Source organism: Callithrix jacchus, chromosome 2 (assembly GCF_049354715.1).
Source record: "Callithrix jacchus isolate 240 chromosome 2, calJac240_pri, whole genome shotgun sequence".
Classification (NCBI taxonomy): Eukaryota; Metazoa; Chordata; class Mammalia; order Primates; family Cebidae; genus Callithrix; species Callithrix jacchus.
In genome coordinates this window covers 203,246,567-203,264,399 of record NC_133503.1, presented here as the reverse complement: position 1 = coordinate 203,264,399, position 17,833 = coordinate 203,246,567, and positions in this window count along the sequence as shown.

Sequence of the window (17,833 nt, the reverse complement as noted above, 5' to 3'; positions counted from 1 at the left end):
GGCTCCGGGACCTGCAGCGCCTGGAGAGCGAGGAGACCGGCGCTCCTTGGCAATGGACAGTCCTGAGATCCTTGAAGGGATCGCAGAGGAAGGAGACCCGCTTCAGAATCAGCAACGACCTGGCCGCCTCAGTTCCTCAACCGGAGACGGTTCGAAGATGAAACGTTGGAAACTCCACCGCCGTTTCAGCTTTGCGCACACGCGCACGGCAGGCCCAGGCCCACAGGAGACGCGGGCACGCGCGCACTCGCGCTTGCCAGAGAGGTCGGCGCGTCTCGCTGCAGCTGTTCTGGTCAAGCGGAGTTGTCAGGGTTTTGTTTTGTTTTTGTTTTGTCTTTTAAAAGTGTTTTACAAGACCGTCTTCAGCAGGACTTAGCTCCCTCAACCCTCCGTCCCTCCAACGGCTTCTCCGTGGCTTTGCAATCTGCTTTTTAGACACCAGAGCGCACCTCGGTGCCGGCGCCCAGGAGGCTGCGGAGAGCGCAGGGGTCCAGTCCATCCCGGCGTGAGCAGATGGGACTCCTCGCTCGAAAGAAACCACTGGAGAAAAGGAAATATTTTCTCGAGTGGTTTTGCAATTATTTTAATCAAACAGGCGAGGCTCTGAAGAGCGTTTGTCTTGAGGCCGTGTTGAATACCCTTTGCAAACTCTCAGTTCGGCGTGTGTGCCCGAAACCAATAGCCCTAACCGGGGCTCCGCAGCACACTCCTCCTTCCCACACTCTAGGGCAGGCGTCTACACCCCTGGGCTACATAGGCAGGGGGAGGGAAGGGTTGGGGTTTGCTTTCTTTGCTTTTATTTTTATTTTTCCAAATATGGCTGGGAATGCAGAGATTGTAAAAATGAATACATTTGAGTGTGTTAAAAGTGAAAACTTCTCTTGGACAGAACAGAAACTGCTGACCCCAGCGGGGGAGAAGATACTCGCTGCACTTGTAAATAACATAGCCTGCTCTACAGCGCCAGGAGGCATTCTGACTGCCAGTGGGTGAAAACGAAGCACCCAGAGAAACAAAGGGACAGGGAAAGGAGATGGCCGAGGGTGCTCGCGTTCTCTGCTTGTCTATGCCCGGACAACGGGAGATGCCGCTTCTCATCCATCGGTGACACCAGGCAAGGCCTAGAGTGTGCACAGTCGAAACTCTCTCCCTGCCCTGCAGCTGGACTTTCTTTTTTTTCTTTTCTTTTCTTTTTTTTTTCTTTTTTTTTTTTTTGAGACGGAGTGTCGCTCTTGTTACCTAGGCTGGAGTGCAATGGCGTGATCTCGGCTCACCGCAACCTCCGCCTCCTGGGTTCAGGCAATTCTCCTGCCTCAGCCTCCTGAGTAGCTGGGATTACAGGCACGTGCCACAGTGCCCAGCTAATTTTTTGTATTTTTAGTAGAGACGGGGTTTCACCATGTTGACCAGAATGGTCTCGATCTCTTGACCTCGTGATCCACCCGCCTCGGCCTCCCAAAGTGCTGGGATTACAGGCGTGAGCCACCGCGCCCGGCCTGCAGCTGGACTTTCTATAGAGAAATGCACAGACTTCTGGTCACATCTCAAAGAGCACAGAGGTGCTGGGGAGGTGGGGACGAGGCCACCCTGGAGCACTGCCCGCAGGAGTGCAAAACTGGAAAACTCCTCCATGGCCACCACTCCAGGCCTGGATAAAGAATTCGGGGCATATTTCACGGAACAGAATGTCCCTCAGGGCGAAAGGGGATGAAGTCATTCTACTTGTAACAACTTGAGTGCCTCCTAAAAGTGTAACCTTGGGGGCGGGGATACAAAAGGCTGATGCTTACAGTGGAATTTAAAAACAAACCAATATTTTGTGGTGTCCACAGGCGTGAGGGTGGGGGAGCTTCAGCGTCACCACGGAACAAAAGTGTCCCACACCTCCGCACCTCCACATCTCCGGGCTCTTTAAGGAGGGAGCGGGCCTGCAAGGAGGACTCAAACTGTTAGCCATGTTTTATTTCTGAAAAATAGATCTGAATTAACCGTAGCAAAATGTTAACAAACTTGGAATACTGATGACATGGGATTATATGACTCTACTTTTTCATCATGTGAAATATTTTATGCTTTGGCCGTTAAAATTAAAGCTTTTTATAAAAGTGTCATATCCACTGAAGTATAATGTGCTAATTTGGGATTGATTCATTTAAATAAAACAACTTTCTTCAAATATTTTATTTTTAATGTCTCTTTTCCCCCTCTCAATTCCCCCACCTTTTTCAAAAGCCCAATCATGGTTCAGAATTGCCAGTTAACCTTAAAGGGAGTCAATCCCACTTGCATGCACGTCTTTGTGCCCCTGTCCTGAGCATCCTGCAGAGGCTGTCCCAGCCCTGGGCCTCCCTCCACTTCCTCTCCAAGTCCAGGGCCTGGCTCCCACTTTGCTTATGGTGATGACGCTGGGGAAGGGGTGCTCTCTGGAGGCCAAGGACAAGGCTGGATGTGCTGGGCACCGTGAGGCTGTTCGCTGACACCAGCACACGTCTATGAGGAAAGATGTGCTTCTACATGTCATTTGACGTTTTCTCTCATTCCAGTGTGTTTGTGGCATAAAAAATATGGCCTGGAAAGGAGAAGGGAAGTAGGAGGCAGAGGGGAAGGCTGGCCTTTGGGGCTTGGCTGACTCCAGGTTCCTGGCAGGCCCTTTCCCCTTCCACATTTTCTCTTACTCTAAGGGTAGAACACAGGGCCTTATGCTCCTTTCAGAAACAGTCAGTTCTGCCTAGTTCTCTTTACTGTGGCCAGAGAAGCTGGATCTTTGTGAATACAAATCTGCTGAGAGCCCCAGCAGAGTGGGAGGCCTTAGGGGCTGGCCTTGGTCAGCAGTTAGACCGTGATGTGTTTGGATGTGTGTTCCCTCCAAACCTCATGCTGAAATGTGATCTCCAGTGTTAGAGGTGGGCCTCGCGGGAGGGATTGAGATCATGGATGCAAAGCTCTCAGGAACTGCTTGGCCCCCTGGGCACAATAATGAGTGGTGATGAGTTCACAGGAGAGCTGGTTAAGGAACCTGGGACTCCCGCTTCTCTCTCTTGTTCCCACTCTCACCCTGTGACGTGAATGATCCGCCATTGCCTTCTGCTGTGACTGGAAACTTCCGGAGGCCTCACCAGAAGCAGATGTCGGCACCACATTTCCTCACAGCCTGAAAACCATGAGCCAAAATAAACGTCTTTTCTCTATAAATTACCCAGTCTGGGGTATTTCTTTATAAAAATGCAAATGGACTAAGAGGTCTGCATATTTTATTGTATTCCTCAGTGTGCTCAGAACTGCACAGGGAGGAGGATGCTGTTTCCTGGGAACCAACACAAGTCCAGCCCTCCCTTTGCTGATATGGCCGACCACCCTGTGGGGCTGCTTCAGCCTGCGGTCTCCAGGGCTGGTCAGCAGGTAGAAGGTGATGGGTTTGGACCCCTTGCCTTTCTGCCTGCAGCCAGGCTTTCTGCCAAGCCAGCCGGCTCCAGGTGGCTTCCTTCTGTAAGTTTCACATTTATTTCTCCCCTTAGGGATCAGCACAGGCCCAGGACACTCCCAAGCCTCTGTGGCAGCGGGTACCAGAGCTACAGGTTCCCATTGAGATGGTTACCCAACCTCAGCAGAACCCCTGACTCCACTGCTGGCATGTTGGGGGCACTAGACATTGATTAAACGAATGTATACGAGAAAGAATGAATGAGTCACTCTTGGTTATTCATCTTTACTTCTGCAAGGCACAGTGGGGGGAAGGAGAGAAGCAAGAACGACTGGAACATGTGCTCACAGGGCCTGCCCCATCAAGAGCTGTCTCTAGACCTGACCTGGTGGGCCACCTGGGCTCCACCCATCATTTGATGGTGCTCTTCAGCAGCACAGGCCCCCAAGGATGAAGCAAGAACAGTTTTGGAGGTTAAATTTTAGGGTCCAGTAACTAGACATGTACATTTAAAGTAATATTTAGTCAGTAAAATAAATTTTTGCAATAACAATCAACCCAAAACCACGTGTTCCTTGAGAAAAACAGACATGTATTCTTACTGTTCGATTCCGAAGGACCTCCACAGCTTCCAGCACATAGCAGGTGCTCAGTACAGCCAGCTCGGGGCTGAGTGAATGCATGCTGGAATTTGAGGAAAGTATATAAAAGCTAACTAACTCTAATGGTATTTTCAGTAAAAAATAATAATAACAAAGAGTGGGGAAGAGTTATAGATATCTTATTTAAAAAGCAAATTACATCCCAGCAAGACTTTGCAGAAGTAGACAGGTTTATTCTAATATGTATACGGAGAGGCGCGGGCCTTAGAAATGCTAAAACAATTCGAAAAAGAAGAATCAGCCGGGAGAAATGAGCTCACTCAATTTCAAGACTTTATATGGCCATAGTAATCAATGCAGGGTCGTGCTGGTGGCGGGGTAGACCCTGATCACTGGAACAGAACCAAAAACCCAGATACAGACCCACACAAACACGCTCCCTTTATTTTTGACAAAGGCACACAAGCAATTCAGTGGAGGAAAGTTGGCCTTTTCAACAAATGGAGCTGGAGCAATTACACACCCATTAAGAAAAAAAAAAGTTCACTTTATGTAAAAATTAACCAAAAATGAGTCACAGACTTAAATGGAAAATGGAAAATTATAAAACTTGAGAAAAATAGGATAAAGTCTTCAGAACCTAGGGCTAGGCAGAATTTTAAAATCAGATATGGAAAGCACAATACACAGCCAGGCACAGTGGCTCATACCTGTAATCCCAGCACTTTGGGAGGCTGAGGCAGGAGGATCATGAGGCAAAGAGATCGAGACCATCCTGGCCAACATGGTGAAACCCTGTCTCTACTAAAAACACAAAATTAGCCAGGGGTGGTGGCGCCCACCTACAGTCCCAGATACTTGGGAGGCTTGAACCAGGGAGGTGGAGGTTGCAGTGAGCCAAAGTGAGCCAAGATGGATCCACTGCACTCCAGCCTGGCAACAGAGCGAGACTCCATCTCAAAAAAAAAAAGCTTAATACAAAAAAGCAAAATTTTGATTAACTGAACTTCATCAAAATGTAAAACTTTTGCTTGTGAAAGACCCTGTTAAGACAACAAGAAGATGTGTAAGAGACGGAGAGAAAATATTTGGAAACCACGTATCCAGTTCTGGACTCATATTTACAATATGTAAATAAACATAATAGTAAAATACAGACCAAAAACCAGAAACACAAACCAATTAGAATTTAGGGGAAAATACACAAAAACACATTTTCTTTTTTTCAAAGGAAAAATACAGATGGCAAAATAAAATGCATACAATTATTTCGATCTCTTTAATCATCAAGGAAATGCAAATTAAAACCACAGTGAGATCTATGTATCTGTCACAGTGGTGAAAATCTAAAAATAGTGACAATACCAAACACTGGTGAGAATGCAGAGAAACAGGTCACTCATACATTGTTGGGGGGAATATAAAATCTTACATCCATTCTGGAAAGCAGTCCGGATGTTTCTTGTAAAACTGGAGATGCAACCACCATACCATCCAGCAATTGCCTTCATGGGTGTTGGTCCCAGACACTCAGAAACTTACGTTCACACAGAAACCTGTATATTGATACTGAGTCTCACTCTGTCATCCAGGCTGCAGTGCAGTGGCGTGACCTTGGCTCACTGCAACCTCTGCCTCCTGGGTTCAGGTGATTTTCCTGCCTCATCCTCCCTAGTAGCTGGGACTACAGGCTTGTGCCACCATGCCCAGCTAATTTTTGTATTTTTTTAGTAGAGACGGGGTTTCGTCATATTGGACAGGATGGTCTCGATCTCTTGACCTCATGATCCACCCACCTCAGCTTCCCAAAGTGCTGGGATTACAAGCATGAGCCTCCTCACCGGACAGTCAAAGCACCTTTATTTGTGTAGGGTCCAGTTCTGCAGAGTCCTGTGAGCCCCTCTCTACAGCTGTGGAGATAAGAAACTGTGGAAATAAAAGACACAAGACACCAAGAAAGAAGAGTTTGGGCCCAGGGTCACTGCAAACCAAAGCTCAGAGTCCGGCCGTGGCCCAGTGTCCGCACGCTCTGACTTTTACTCAGTACACAGCAGGGGGCAGGGCAGGTGGGGTGAGGTGATGCTGGTCAGTGGTAGGGTCAGGTACATCACGCGTCTTAGGGATGGCCCAGGACTTTCAAGTAGCCGAGATGAGGTAAGGAGCATAATGTGTCAGCTCTTCTTCCAGAATTGTCAAGACAGAACAAAGACATTAAGATTTATGTTACATTTACTGATTATCTCTTCTAAGAAAAGGAGGAACAGGGTGCAGAAGCAGAACCTGAGAATGGACACGGAATGTGACCACTGAAGCACAGCATCACACAGAGACAGTTATGCCCCCGATGTCTGCGGGCCTCCCTGACAGCCAACAGGCCCACAGCAAGAGTTTGGGGGAGAGACGTTTTCTCCCAAATCTTCCAAGGAAAGAGACATCTCTGACGTCTCCTTCCATAGCTTGCTAAACAGCGGGTGCTTTCCCAGCGCTGGGGCTGCCGCACAGCCAAGGCGTCCCCCAGCAGCCCTTACCCGGGCGTGACAGAGGGCTTAGAGCGTCTTGCCTTAGGGTCACTTCTTTCACAATGTCACCTTAGGTTCACACTTTGAGGCCTGAGGGACATTAGTAAAAGATGATGCTGAGTATGTATATGGAGCTTAATGGTTGCCTATGAGTAACCACCATGGTTATATCTCTGGTTCTTTCTTCTTTATTATTTATACCAGAACAGGCTGAGGCTTCTGACTCCTGCCTTGGCACTTATGGGGTCTCCCACCCAAAATTTGTAACAAGCAAAAACTGGAATCAGCCCAGATGTCATGCGCAGGCTTTAAGCAGGGAGTAAAATAGTTTGATTTACTTTTTAAAAGAAGATTTATTGAGATATCATTAACATAGCAGAAAACTGATCCGATCTATTTTAATTATACACTTCAACGGTGCTCGGTATATTTAAAGAGCAGTGCAACCTTCACTGCAGTCTAATCTTAGAACATTTCTGTCTTCCCAGAATGAAATCCTATGTCCTTTGAAAGTCTTGGTCTGGCCTCCTTCGCTGGGGATACTGTTTCTTAGGTTTACTGCTCCTGGCGTTCTTACCTAGAGCTGGAGAGTGGAGAGCGTCTGTCTGCTGGAGGATGACTAAGCAGAGTGTGGTTTATCCACACAGGAGAACAGCACTGGGCAGCCACAGGGGAGGGCTCTGTCATTTGTAGAAGGAGACTGGACCCTGTTATAGGTAGAGGGGAGGGGAGGACGCAGAAGGCTGGGCCATCCTCCCAGACCCGCGCTGGAAGCAGAGGGGAGGACGCAGAAGGCTGGAAAGAAGGAAGGGAGGGAAGGATGGAGGGAGGAAGAAGGAAGGGAGGAGAGAAAAAAGAGAGGAAAAAGAAAAAGGAAAGAAGAAAGAAGAGAAAAAATAAAGGAAGAAAAAGGGAAGGAATGAAGGAAGAAAGGAGGAAGAAAAAGAGGAAGGCACAGTAACTGCCACAGTATTTATGCATACAAAAGAGATTACATGTGTACAAACATATATTTTCTAAGTAACATATACATTTAGAGAAATGTGAAAATGGATAAGTAGTTCTGTTCTAAGGTGCTTAGTGAAATGAGTCATTTCCTGCCCTGCCACCTGCAGCCTGAAGCCCTGCTTCTTAGAGGCAGCATTTACACTTATTATTACTCTTTTTTAGCATTCGCTCTCATGTAATGATCTTACACTTTCTTTTATTGGCTTAATCTATGTCTGAAATTAATTAATTAATTAATTAATGGCTTCCCATTTTTGAAGATGAGGGCTGAGGAAAGTGACTCCAAGCTGCAGTGGCATTGTCACCATGAGGACCCACAGCCCCAGGGAATCCTGTCCCCTCTCAGAGTTCCCCGGTGGCCCCTGGAGGGCACTTGTGGCAGTGGCTCTGGGCCACACCCAGTAAGCACACGTGGACTGCAGGGGGTGGTTATGCCTCTGTTCACTCCACTTTTGTTTTTTCAAATTCTGACACATACATCCAGAAGCATCCAGGCCAGTGTTCTGGCTTTGCCTGGCTTCCTCTTTCAGGAGCGTTATGGTCAATGGTAAGTCAAGGCCCCTGAGGCTCAGGGGCAGCAGGGCAAGCCAGGCAGCCGCCCTGGGAGGCCCCCAGGCAGGTGCGCGTGGGACACCCCATTGCCACCATGGCTGCACTGCACACCTGGGGGTGACTTTGGCTCCCCGCAGCCACCCAGCCCTGCCTCCTTTGCTGGACAGCGGTGGCCCCTTTGTCTTTTAGGGCTTCTTTAGGAAGCAGAAACTGCAGAGACCAAAGCATTCTTTGCAGTGTTTAGGAACATTCTCAGTCTCTTTATGGAAAGCATCATCAAGAGCAGTGAAACCTTGGAGAGCTGCTTCTGCTCCGGCCGCTGCAGCGCCCACATCCCACTGCGAACGCTGAGCCATACTTGCAGAAGACTGCTCTCCGAAACTGCCTCTCCTAGCCTTTGGCTGAATGGCCCTAGCATCCGCCCGGCAGACGCAGGACCGATCTCCTCCACATCCTTAGCCACTGCCCTCTCTCCTGGCCTCCTCTCCAGAGAGGACGACACCAGGCTGGCAGCGTGGGACACCCTCGGCCTCCTGTTAGCACTGGCTGCGTTTCCTCCCATGCATGCACGGGTCCCAGGCTAAAGAGGAGGCGCAGGAGACCCCTGTCCTCTTGGCTGCGGTGGGGCCTCCAGCATTTCTATTAATTAGAGTATTTTGCTTTTACTTTATTTGGAACATATATTTGAGTTTTGTTTAATTCGCGTCCAAATCATTACTCTGTTGACACAGAGACCTCACCCGAAGTCCCCTGTGGTAGTACCCTCTTTGCTGTGTACACAGTGTTGAGGCCTGCCTGTGTGTGTGCACGCTGCTGGGCAGGGCGGGCTGTGTGACTGCACACACGTGCCTATGTGTGCGGTGCATGTGTGCTTGACTTTTCTAGAATGTCCAGGCATATGGGTCTCTGAGGACAGGCCTCAGACAGCTGTTGTGGCTACTAGTGGGTGGTATAATGTCGCCATGTCCATTTGATTCCACGACCTGTTTTTATTTTGTTTTTTCCTTGGGGGGAGCTGAGTGACAATCTGACTCATTCATTTTCCTTTGAGTAAGAATCTGACTATGTAAGAAAGAACGTGTTTTAAAAACAAGTTTTGTCATAAGTTTGTCCATAAAATGGTCTTAATTGATCCAAATCCTAATAAGGAATTTGAAAACTTGCCTATAATGACCAGCATGGTGTCTCTCGCTTAGATTTTCTCTAACGTCCTTCTTTCCGGGTCTGCGATGCCCCTCTAGAGCTCATTTCATGTCGAGTCTGCCCCTTGTTGGAACAGGAACCATTGTGAGGATCACACTCAGGTCGGCAGCAACTCCCCGTGGTCAGTACGTTCCAAGCTCGTTTCCATGTGAAAGAAGCAGGAGTGTTTGGGACCAGGGTTTTGGAGGGCCACCAAGCCGGTTAGAAACAGGGGAAGCGGTGCAGCTCCAGTGCGGATGTCACCATTCCCAGCTGCAGCCAGGCCGGGACGGAGGTCCAGCGCAAGCTCATGGTCATACTTGTGAGTGCCGGGCAGCACGGAAAGCTGTGCTTTCTGCTGCTTCTCTCGCAAGTCATCTGTCATGGCCGCTGGCACTCACCAGGGACCATGACAGCCATCCTCTCCCTGTCAGCCGTGCTTCGCCCATCTTCCAAGGACAGACACATCCAGCTTCCCTGCCCGGGTGCTGGATGGATGGGTGCATGGGCAAGTGTGGTCCTTCTTGCCCGCCCCCCATGCCCATGGCCCTCAGCTCTGCCCCAGCCTTCCTCTGAGCATGCAGGGACGCGCTGGCCGCTGTTCTTCCTGCAGTCTAGCAGCTGCCACTAACGTAACAAGCATTTGATATGTTTAATGAAGAAATGGACAAGAACTTAATGAGACACACTTTATACAATTTTGTTTTGAGAAGCCTGATTCAATGGATCAATATGGCCTGAGGGCTGAAGGACATGTGAAGCATGCTGGCAGGGATGCTCCTTTGAGGGCACAAAGGTAGGGAGAGTGATGAGGGCAGGGCACAGGCTGAGCTTCTGAAGGTGCAGAGCTAGGAACCAGAGCAGAACCCGTTCTCCAGGGAGCTACCGTGCAAACGGGAAGCTGGACAAGTGGCTCATGGCCATCCCATAGGCAGTGCCCTCATGGCTCTTCCACTTTAAAGAAGGCATAGCAGAGAAGGCGTGGGACATTTCTCAAGGATGAACGTTGACTCTAGGTGAAATTCGGGACTGTGGCATGGTTCTTCTTTGTTTCTGCAAAAAGAGTTATTGTCTACAGAAAGATTTGTAAAAAATATGAAGAAAATTCCCAATGCCTTTATCATGAGGAATGAAATCTATAGCCTGAAAGGAGAAATATTCACATTTTATCAGTCCTAATACTTTTTGACCGCTTTACAATAAGCAGGTATTTGCTGGTTTAAAAATTTACATAGGAAAATGTTGAATTGGATGTATATCTTAATGAAATGAGAAGGGAATGTTTTTATATATGTTATCTTTTGAAATCTCTGAGTTTTCCACAGATTTATAGGACTGAGAGAAATGTTACTTTTACATGTAGGTGTTTGGGTGAACTGTAGACCATTACACAACCGAGGTGAGAGTCTACCTCAGTTCCATTCTGCATCCACACATATATTCCAGTTCACATTAAAACTGAAGTGTTTTTATCTGTATATCTTCTTATAGATTCAAAGCCTTGTTTTCTCCAACATTGGCATGTTTATTTACTTGATTTATCTTAAAATATATATAAAAGCTTCAAAATTTTAGTATCGGCATGACTGCTAATAACGAATTCACTGAATAAAGTTAAAAACTATTTGAACATCTTTTTGCATCTATAAAATATCACACTTGGTATCTATACTGAAAGCATCGTGTTCAAACCTCCTTGAAAATATTATTTTGTCTGTTATGTATTTTATACACTGGAAGGTTTATTTTTCTGTGTGTTCAATTTTAGTGTGTTTCCCCTTTTCATCTTGCTTGTGTTTTTGGAAATAACTTACCAGGTGTAAAAGTCATAAGAAGTGTGCGTGGCGGCTTCTGGTGCCTTTCCTTCCCTCCAGCTCCCTGCCCTCACCCTCTCTTCCTCCCTTTCATTACCTTCCAGGAAGTCTTTCCTGCACTTCTTTCTGCGTCTGTAAACACGTACATATATGTATACGTAAGTGAACAACCCTTTTCTTTCTGTCTTAGGTAGAAGATAGCCTATCGTATGCAGGTATCTTTATTAATAATAATGGAGATCACAGTAGTGAGTAGGGATTTTCTTCATTCAAAAAAGTATGTAAATAGCATTCACTTTAGAAATGCATTGTAGTCTATCATCAATGGGCATTTGGATTGGTTCTGGGACTTTGCTATTATAAACAGTGCTGCAATGAACATTCGGGTGCATGTGTCCTTATAGTAGAACGATTTATAGTCCTTTGGATATATACCCAGTAATGGGATTGCTGGATCAATTGGAATTTCTATTTCTAAGGCCTTGAGGAATCACCACACCGTCTTCCACAATGGTTGAACTAATTTACACTCCCACCAACAGTGTAAAAGTGTTCCTTTTTCTCCACATCCTCTCCAGCATCTGTTGTCTCCAGATTTTTTTAATGATCGCCATTCTAACTGGCATGAGATGGTATCTCAATGTGGTTTTGATTTGCATTTCTCTAAATGACCAGTGATGATGAGCATTTTTTCATATGTTTGTTGGCCTCATGTATGTCTTCTTTTGTAAAGTGTCTGTTCATATCCTTTGCCCATTTTTGAATGAGCTTGTTTGTTTTTTTCTTGTAAATCTGTTTGAGTTCTTTGTAAATTCTGGATATCAGCCCTTTGTCAGATGGGTAAACTGCAAAAATTTTTTCCCATTCTGTTGGTTGCCGATTCACTCTAATGACTGTTTCTTTTGCTGTGAAGAAATTGTGGAGTTTGATTAGGTCCCATTTGTCTATTTTGGCTTTTGTTGCCAATGCTTTTGGTGTTTTGTTCATGAAGTCCTTGCCTACTCCTATGTCCTGGATGGTTTTGCCTAGATTTCCTTCTAGGGTTTTTATGGTGCCAGGTCTTATGTTTAAGTCTTTAATCCATCTGGAGTTAATTTTAGTGTAAGGTGTCAGGAAGGGGTCCAGTTTCTGCTTTCTGCACATGGCTAGCCAGTTTTCCCAACACCATTTGTTGAACAGGGAATCCTTTCCCCATTGCTTGTTTTTGTCAGGTTTATCAAAGATTGTATGGTTGTAGATATGTTGTGTTGCCTCTGATGCCTCTGTTCTGTTCCATTGGTCTATATATCTGTTTTGGTACCAGTACCATGCTGTTTTGATTACTGTAGCCTTGTAGTATAGTTTGAAGTCCAGTAGTGTGATGCCTCCCACTGTGTTCTTTTTGCTTAGAATTGACTTGGCTATGCAGGGTCTCTTTTGGTTCCATATGAAGGTCATGGTGGTTTTTTCCAGTTCTGTGAAGAAAGTCAATGGTAGCAAACTGACATAAGAACAGAAAATTAAATACCACATATTCTCACTCATAGGCGGGTGAGGAAAAATGAGAACACATGGACACAGGGAAGGGAGTACTACACACTGGGGTCTATTGGGGAGAATAGGGGAGGGACAGCAGGCAGGGGGAGCTGGGGAGGGATAACCTGGGGAGAAATGCCAAATGTGGGTGAAGGGGAGGAAGGCAGCAAAACACACTGCCATGTGTGTACCTATGCAACTATCTTGCATGTTCTGCACATGTACCCCAAAACCTAAAATGCAATAAAAAAAAGAAAAAGAAATGCATTGTAGTAATTCAGCCAGATCCAATTGCAGGGAATCTGTGCTATTTATAGTCTTTTGCTATTATAAACAGCGCTGCTGCACACGGCCTTCTACACCTGTTGTTTTGTGTGTGACATGGTTTCAGGATGGATTCTTGGAAGTGGGATTGTGGACTCTGGTAGTGAGTGAGGGTGTAATTTTCCCAGGAATTGCCAGGATTCTGCTCTGTTTTGTATTCCCAACATCCGTGTAAGAGATTGCATTTTTGTTTTTTGTTTGTTTGTTTGTTTGTTTTTGCAGCCTAACCAATTTAGACTCTTAAAGGAACTTGGGATTTTTCTAATCCAATATGTGAAAAATAATATTTAACTCTAGTATTTTCCCAGCTTTACTGAAGCTGGGTATGGTGGCTCACACCTATGATCCCAGTATAATGGGAGGTCGAGGTGTGCAGGTGATTTGAGGTCAGGAGTTTGAGACCAGCCCAGTCAGCATGGTGAAACCCTGTCTCTACTAAAAATACAAAAAGTAGCTGGGCATGGTGGATGGTGCCTGTAATCCCAGCTCCTCAGATGCTGAAGCAGAAGACTTGCTTGAACCCAGGAAGCAGAGGTTGCAGTGAGCTGAGATGGTGCTACTACACTCCAGCCCGGGCAGCAGAGGAGACTCCATCAAAAAGAAAGCCAAACTCTTTTCCTCCATGGTTGCCACTTGGCCTGTTTCCCAGCACTGCGTGAGAACTGCAGTTGCTCCACACTCTTGCCAACACTTTACACGGTAAGTTTCTTCAGACCTGGCCATTCTCGTGGTATGAAGTCTTCTTTAACTGTGCTTCTGTTGATTCTGTATTTGTCTGTTTGGCATCCATTTGTTACCAGCCCAATTAGATCAACTACATTTTCTTACTTTCTGTAAATCTGATGCTCTTGTATTTGGAGGCCTTAAAAACCTAGCAAGAGACTGCTCCTTCCAGGTCTCACCAAATGTCTGGGATAGGAGAGCACCATTCACGATCAAACCAAACAATTCCCAGGTCTACACTCCATCATCCCCTTTACCAAACCTGCACTCATTAAGCCAAAGTTTCCACTGCCCTAGGTCACCCCAGGGACAGGTACCAGGCAGCTAGAGACCACGCCTGCAGCCCAGAGCCCCAGAATCACATCAAAACAGCCCATGCTAAGCTGTCAACTCTGTCTCGACTCACCTTTTCCCTGCACCCTGATGAGGGCTCCGACCTTGGTTTCCCCTGGACCCTGCTTCTGACCATACCTGGTGCTCTCCACTTGGCCCTGCCTGATGAGCTATGCTCTCTGCTCTTAGGAATGTGGGTGATAAATTCTTCTTTCAACAACATCAGTCTCTCTGCCTGGGCACCTCCATGAATTAAAATCCTGTGTGTATATTTCAGGATGAAGGGGCACCTCGTTGTGGTTTAATTCAAATTTTCTAAATGACAAGCGATGTTGATCATCTTCTCATGTGCTCGTTTGCCACCCAGGTGTCTTCTTTGAAGCATCTTTTCAACTCTTTTGGCCATTTACCAATGGTCTGACTTTCCTTCTAACTCTCTCCTTTTAAGAGCTTTTACATGTTATGTTCACAGTCCTTTTTTAGATATATGTTTTGCAAATATTTTCTCCCAATCTGCAGTTTGCCTTTTTAATCTTTTAGCTTTATTAATTAAATTTTTCAACAAACAAAACTTCCCATTTTGATAAGCTCCAAGTCACAACATCTCCTCTGCCTGCTTTGCCTCATGTATGTGAGTGTATTTTCCCGTTGAGAAGTATTAGCCTAATCCAAGGTCATAAGGATTTTCTCTTATGTCATTTTTAGGACTTTTTATGTTTTGATTCTTTCATTTAAGTCTTTCGTAATTTATTTTGGAATATTTTGTTTGTGGCGTGTCATAAACATAATGGTCAACATTTATTTTTCCCGTACAATATCAAGTACTAAAGACTATTTTTCCATGAAATTATCTTGGTGCCTTTGCCAAAAACCATTTGACTATTTGAGCCTGGGTCAATTTCTGGCTTCTTAACTCTTCCATTGGTATTTATGTCTATCCTCAGACCAATACCACACTGTTTTATTTATTATCTCTTTAGAGTAAGTCTTAAATCATATAGTGTGTGCTTTCCCCCTTTATTTTTCTTTTATAAAATTGTTTTGGACATTCAAATTTATTTGCATTGCATGCAAATTTTGAATTAGCTTCTCACCTTCTACAAAAACACAAATTGACAATACAAATTCACAAAGATCAATTTGTGAATTGTTCTCTTAAAAATGCTGACCCATTCAATCCATAAATACAGTCTACCTTTCTTTTCAAGTTTTAAAAGATTTTTCTCAACAATGTTTTATGATTTTCAGTGTACAGATAGTTAACATATTTATTAAAATATGCCTAAGTGCTTTATCTATTTAAGTATGTATTTACCTTTTTGGAAATGTATTTTTGTAGAATACTTTTAATTGCCTGTTGTGACTAATAGAAGCACAACTGATCTTTTGTACAGTGGCCTCATGTTCTACAACCTTGCTAACTTCAGTAGTTATGTTAGCTTCTTAGCAGATTAAAAAAAATCTACGTCAATTATTGTGTCTTCTGTAAATAAAGCCTTTTATTTCTCACTTTTCAATGTGTTTGAAATTTTCATTTTCTATCTCTATTGTGGTGGCAGGGACCACACAGTGTGTCCTGCCTTGTCTTATCCTAGTTAGGAAGCTCAATCTTTCTTCACTAAATATAATGATATCTGTAAGTTGTTTTTGTTTTTGTTGTTGTTTTGTTTTTAGAGGTCCTTAATCAAATTCAGAAAGTTTCCCTCTGTAACTACTTTGCTAAGAATTTTTATCATAAGTGGAGGGCTGCACTGTTTTTTAAAATTATTTTTTCACACCTATTTAGATAAATGTTTTTTTTTTCCTTCTTTTCTTTTTTTTTTTTTTTTTTTTGAGACAGAGTCTTGCCTTGTCAGCAGGTGCCAGGCTGGAGTGCAGTGGTGCGATCTTGGCTCACTGCATCCTCTGCCTCTGGGTTCAAGCAGTTCTCCTGCCTCAGCCTCCTGAGTAGCTGGGACTACAGGCACACGCCACCATGCCCAGCTAATTTTTGTATTTTTTAGTAGAGACGGGGTTTCACCTTGTTGGCCATGTTGATCTCTTGACCTCGTGATCCACCTGCCTTGGCCCCCCAAAGTGCTGGGATTACAGGCGTGAGCCACCACGCTTGGCCTAGATAAATATGTTTTTTGATGTACTTCTATTATTATTATATGGTGTGCTACATTAGTTGACCTTCAAATGTTAAGCCAACCTTGAATTTGAGATTAATGCCACTTAGTCATGATTAAATTATCATTTACCAGCCAATAATATCTCCCATGAACCTGAAACAAAAATGTTAGTATCATATCAAAGGCTAACACATTATGCACAAATTGGGTTTATCCCAGAAATTTAAGATTAACACCATTTTGAAAAATCAATCAATGTAAGTCACCATCTGAATAGAATAAAGAAAACCATATAATCATTTCAATAGATGCAGAAAGAGCTGTTGACACAATTTACAACCCCTTCATTAAGAACACACAGAAAGCTGGGTAGAGAGAAATTTCTCATTCTGACAAAGGACATCAGCAAAACATCTAGAGCTGACACCATTGTTCATTATGAAATATTGAGTGCTTTTAAAGATTGGGAGCAGGGGAAAGATGTCTACTTCTATTCAACAATGTACTACAGGTCTTAGCCAGTGTAACAAGGCAATGAGCACAGGCATACATATGCATGCCAACAAACAAATGAATCAGTAAGACCAAGTGCAGAAAGTTTTTCTAGACAACCTAATTTTCCATGAAAAATCACAGGGTGTCTACAAAACATCTCTTAAAATTAACATGAGACGTTAACAAGGTCACAGGTTATAAAGCCCATGTTTTGAAAAAGTCACCCATATTTCTACAAAGCGACAACAAATTACAGAAAAATGTCATTTACAAATACCATCTACAATATTGTCAATATCATTAAACAAATGGGAATGAAATAATCAAATATGATGCACAAAAACTCTGCATGGAAGACAGCGACATGGTGTTCAGCGCTATTGAAGAGTCACGGTCACACATACGAAAGTTTATCAATAAGATGAGATACCACACGGTCATGAGCTGAAGCATTTCTAAGTGACCATTCTTCCCAAGTTAATGCCTAGACTTAGTGTAACGCCAATCAAAATCCCAACTGGACTTTTTTCTAGACACTGATAAATTAATCATAAAGTTTATGTGGAATTAGAAAGGACTAGAATGGTAAAATAATTTTGAAACACACATGCCAACTGGGGAACTTATGCTACCAGATTCTTGGTCTTACCATAAAGTTACAGAAGTTAAGAGAGTTTGATATTAGTGAAAAGATGGACATATAGATCAATGAAACAGAATGGAGAGTCCAGATACAGTGAGCTGTGATTGTGCCACTGCACTCTGCCCTGAGTGACAGAGTGAGGCCCTGTCTCAAAATATATATATAAGTATAAATATAAATAAATAAATAAATAAATTATATATATATATCCCAGCAAGAGATCTACGGAAATAGGATGGGTTAATTATTGATATCAGTGTCCTGGTGCTAGAACAACTCAGTGTCCATATGAAAAAGACGAATTAATCATGCATCCTACCTCTCATTGTACAGAAAATTAGTTCAAAATGGATCGTAGACCTAAATGTAAAAAGAAAAGCATCTAGAAAAAACACAGAAGCAAAACTCTCAACTTTGAGGTATGCAAATGTTTCTTAGCACAAAAACAAGACTATCAATTTTTTTAAAAAGAAGTAAATTAGCCCTCAAAAAATTCTCTTTAGGTGACAAGAATTATAAAATGAGAAAGGAAGATACAACATTCATGTATATGTACATAAACATATTAACTGTTATAATAGTATAGTG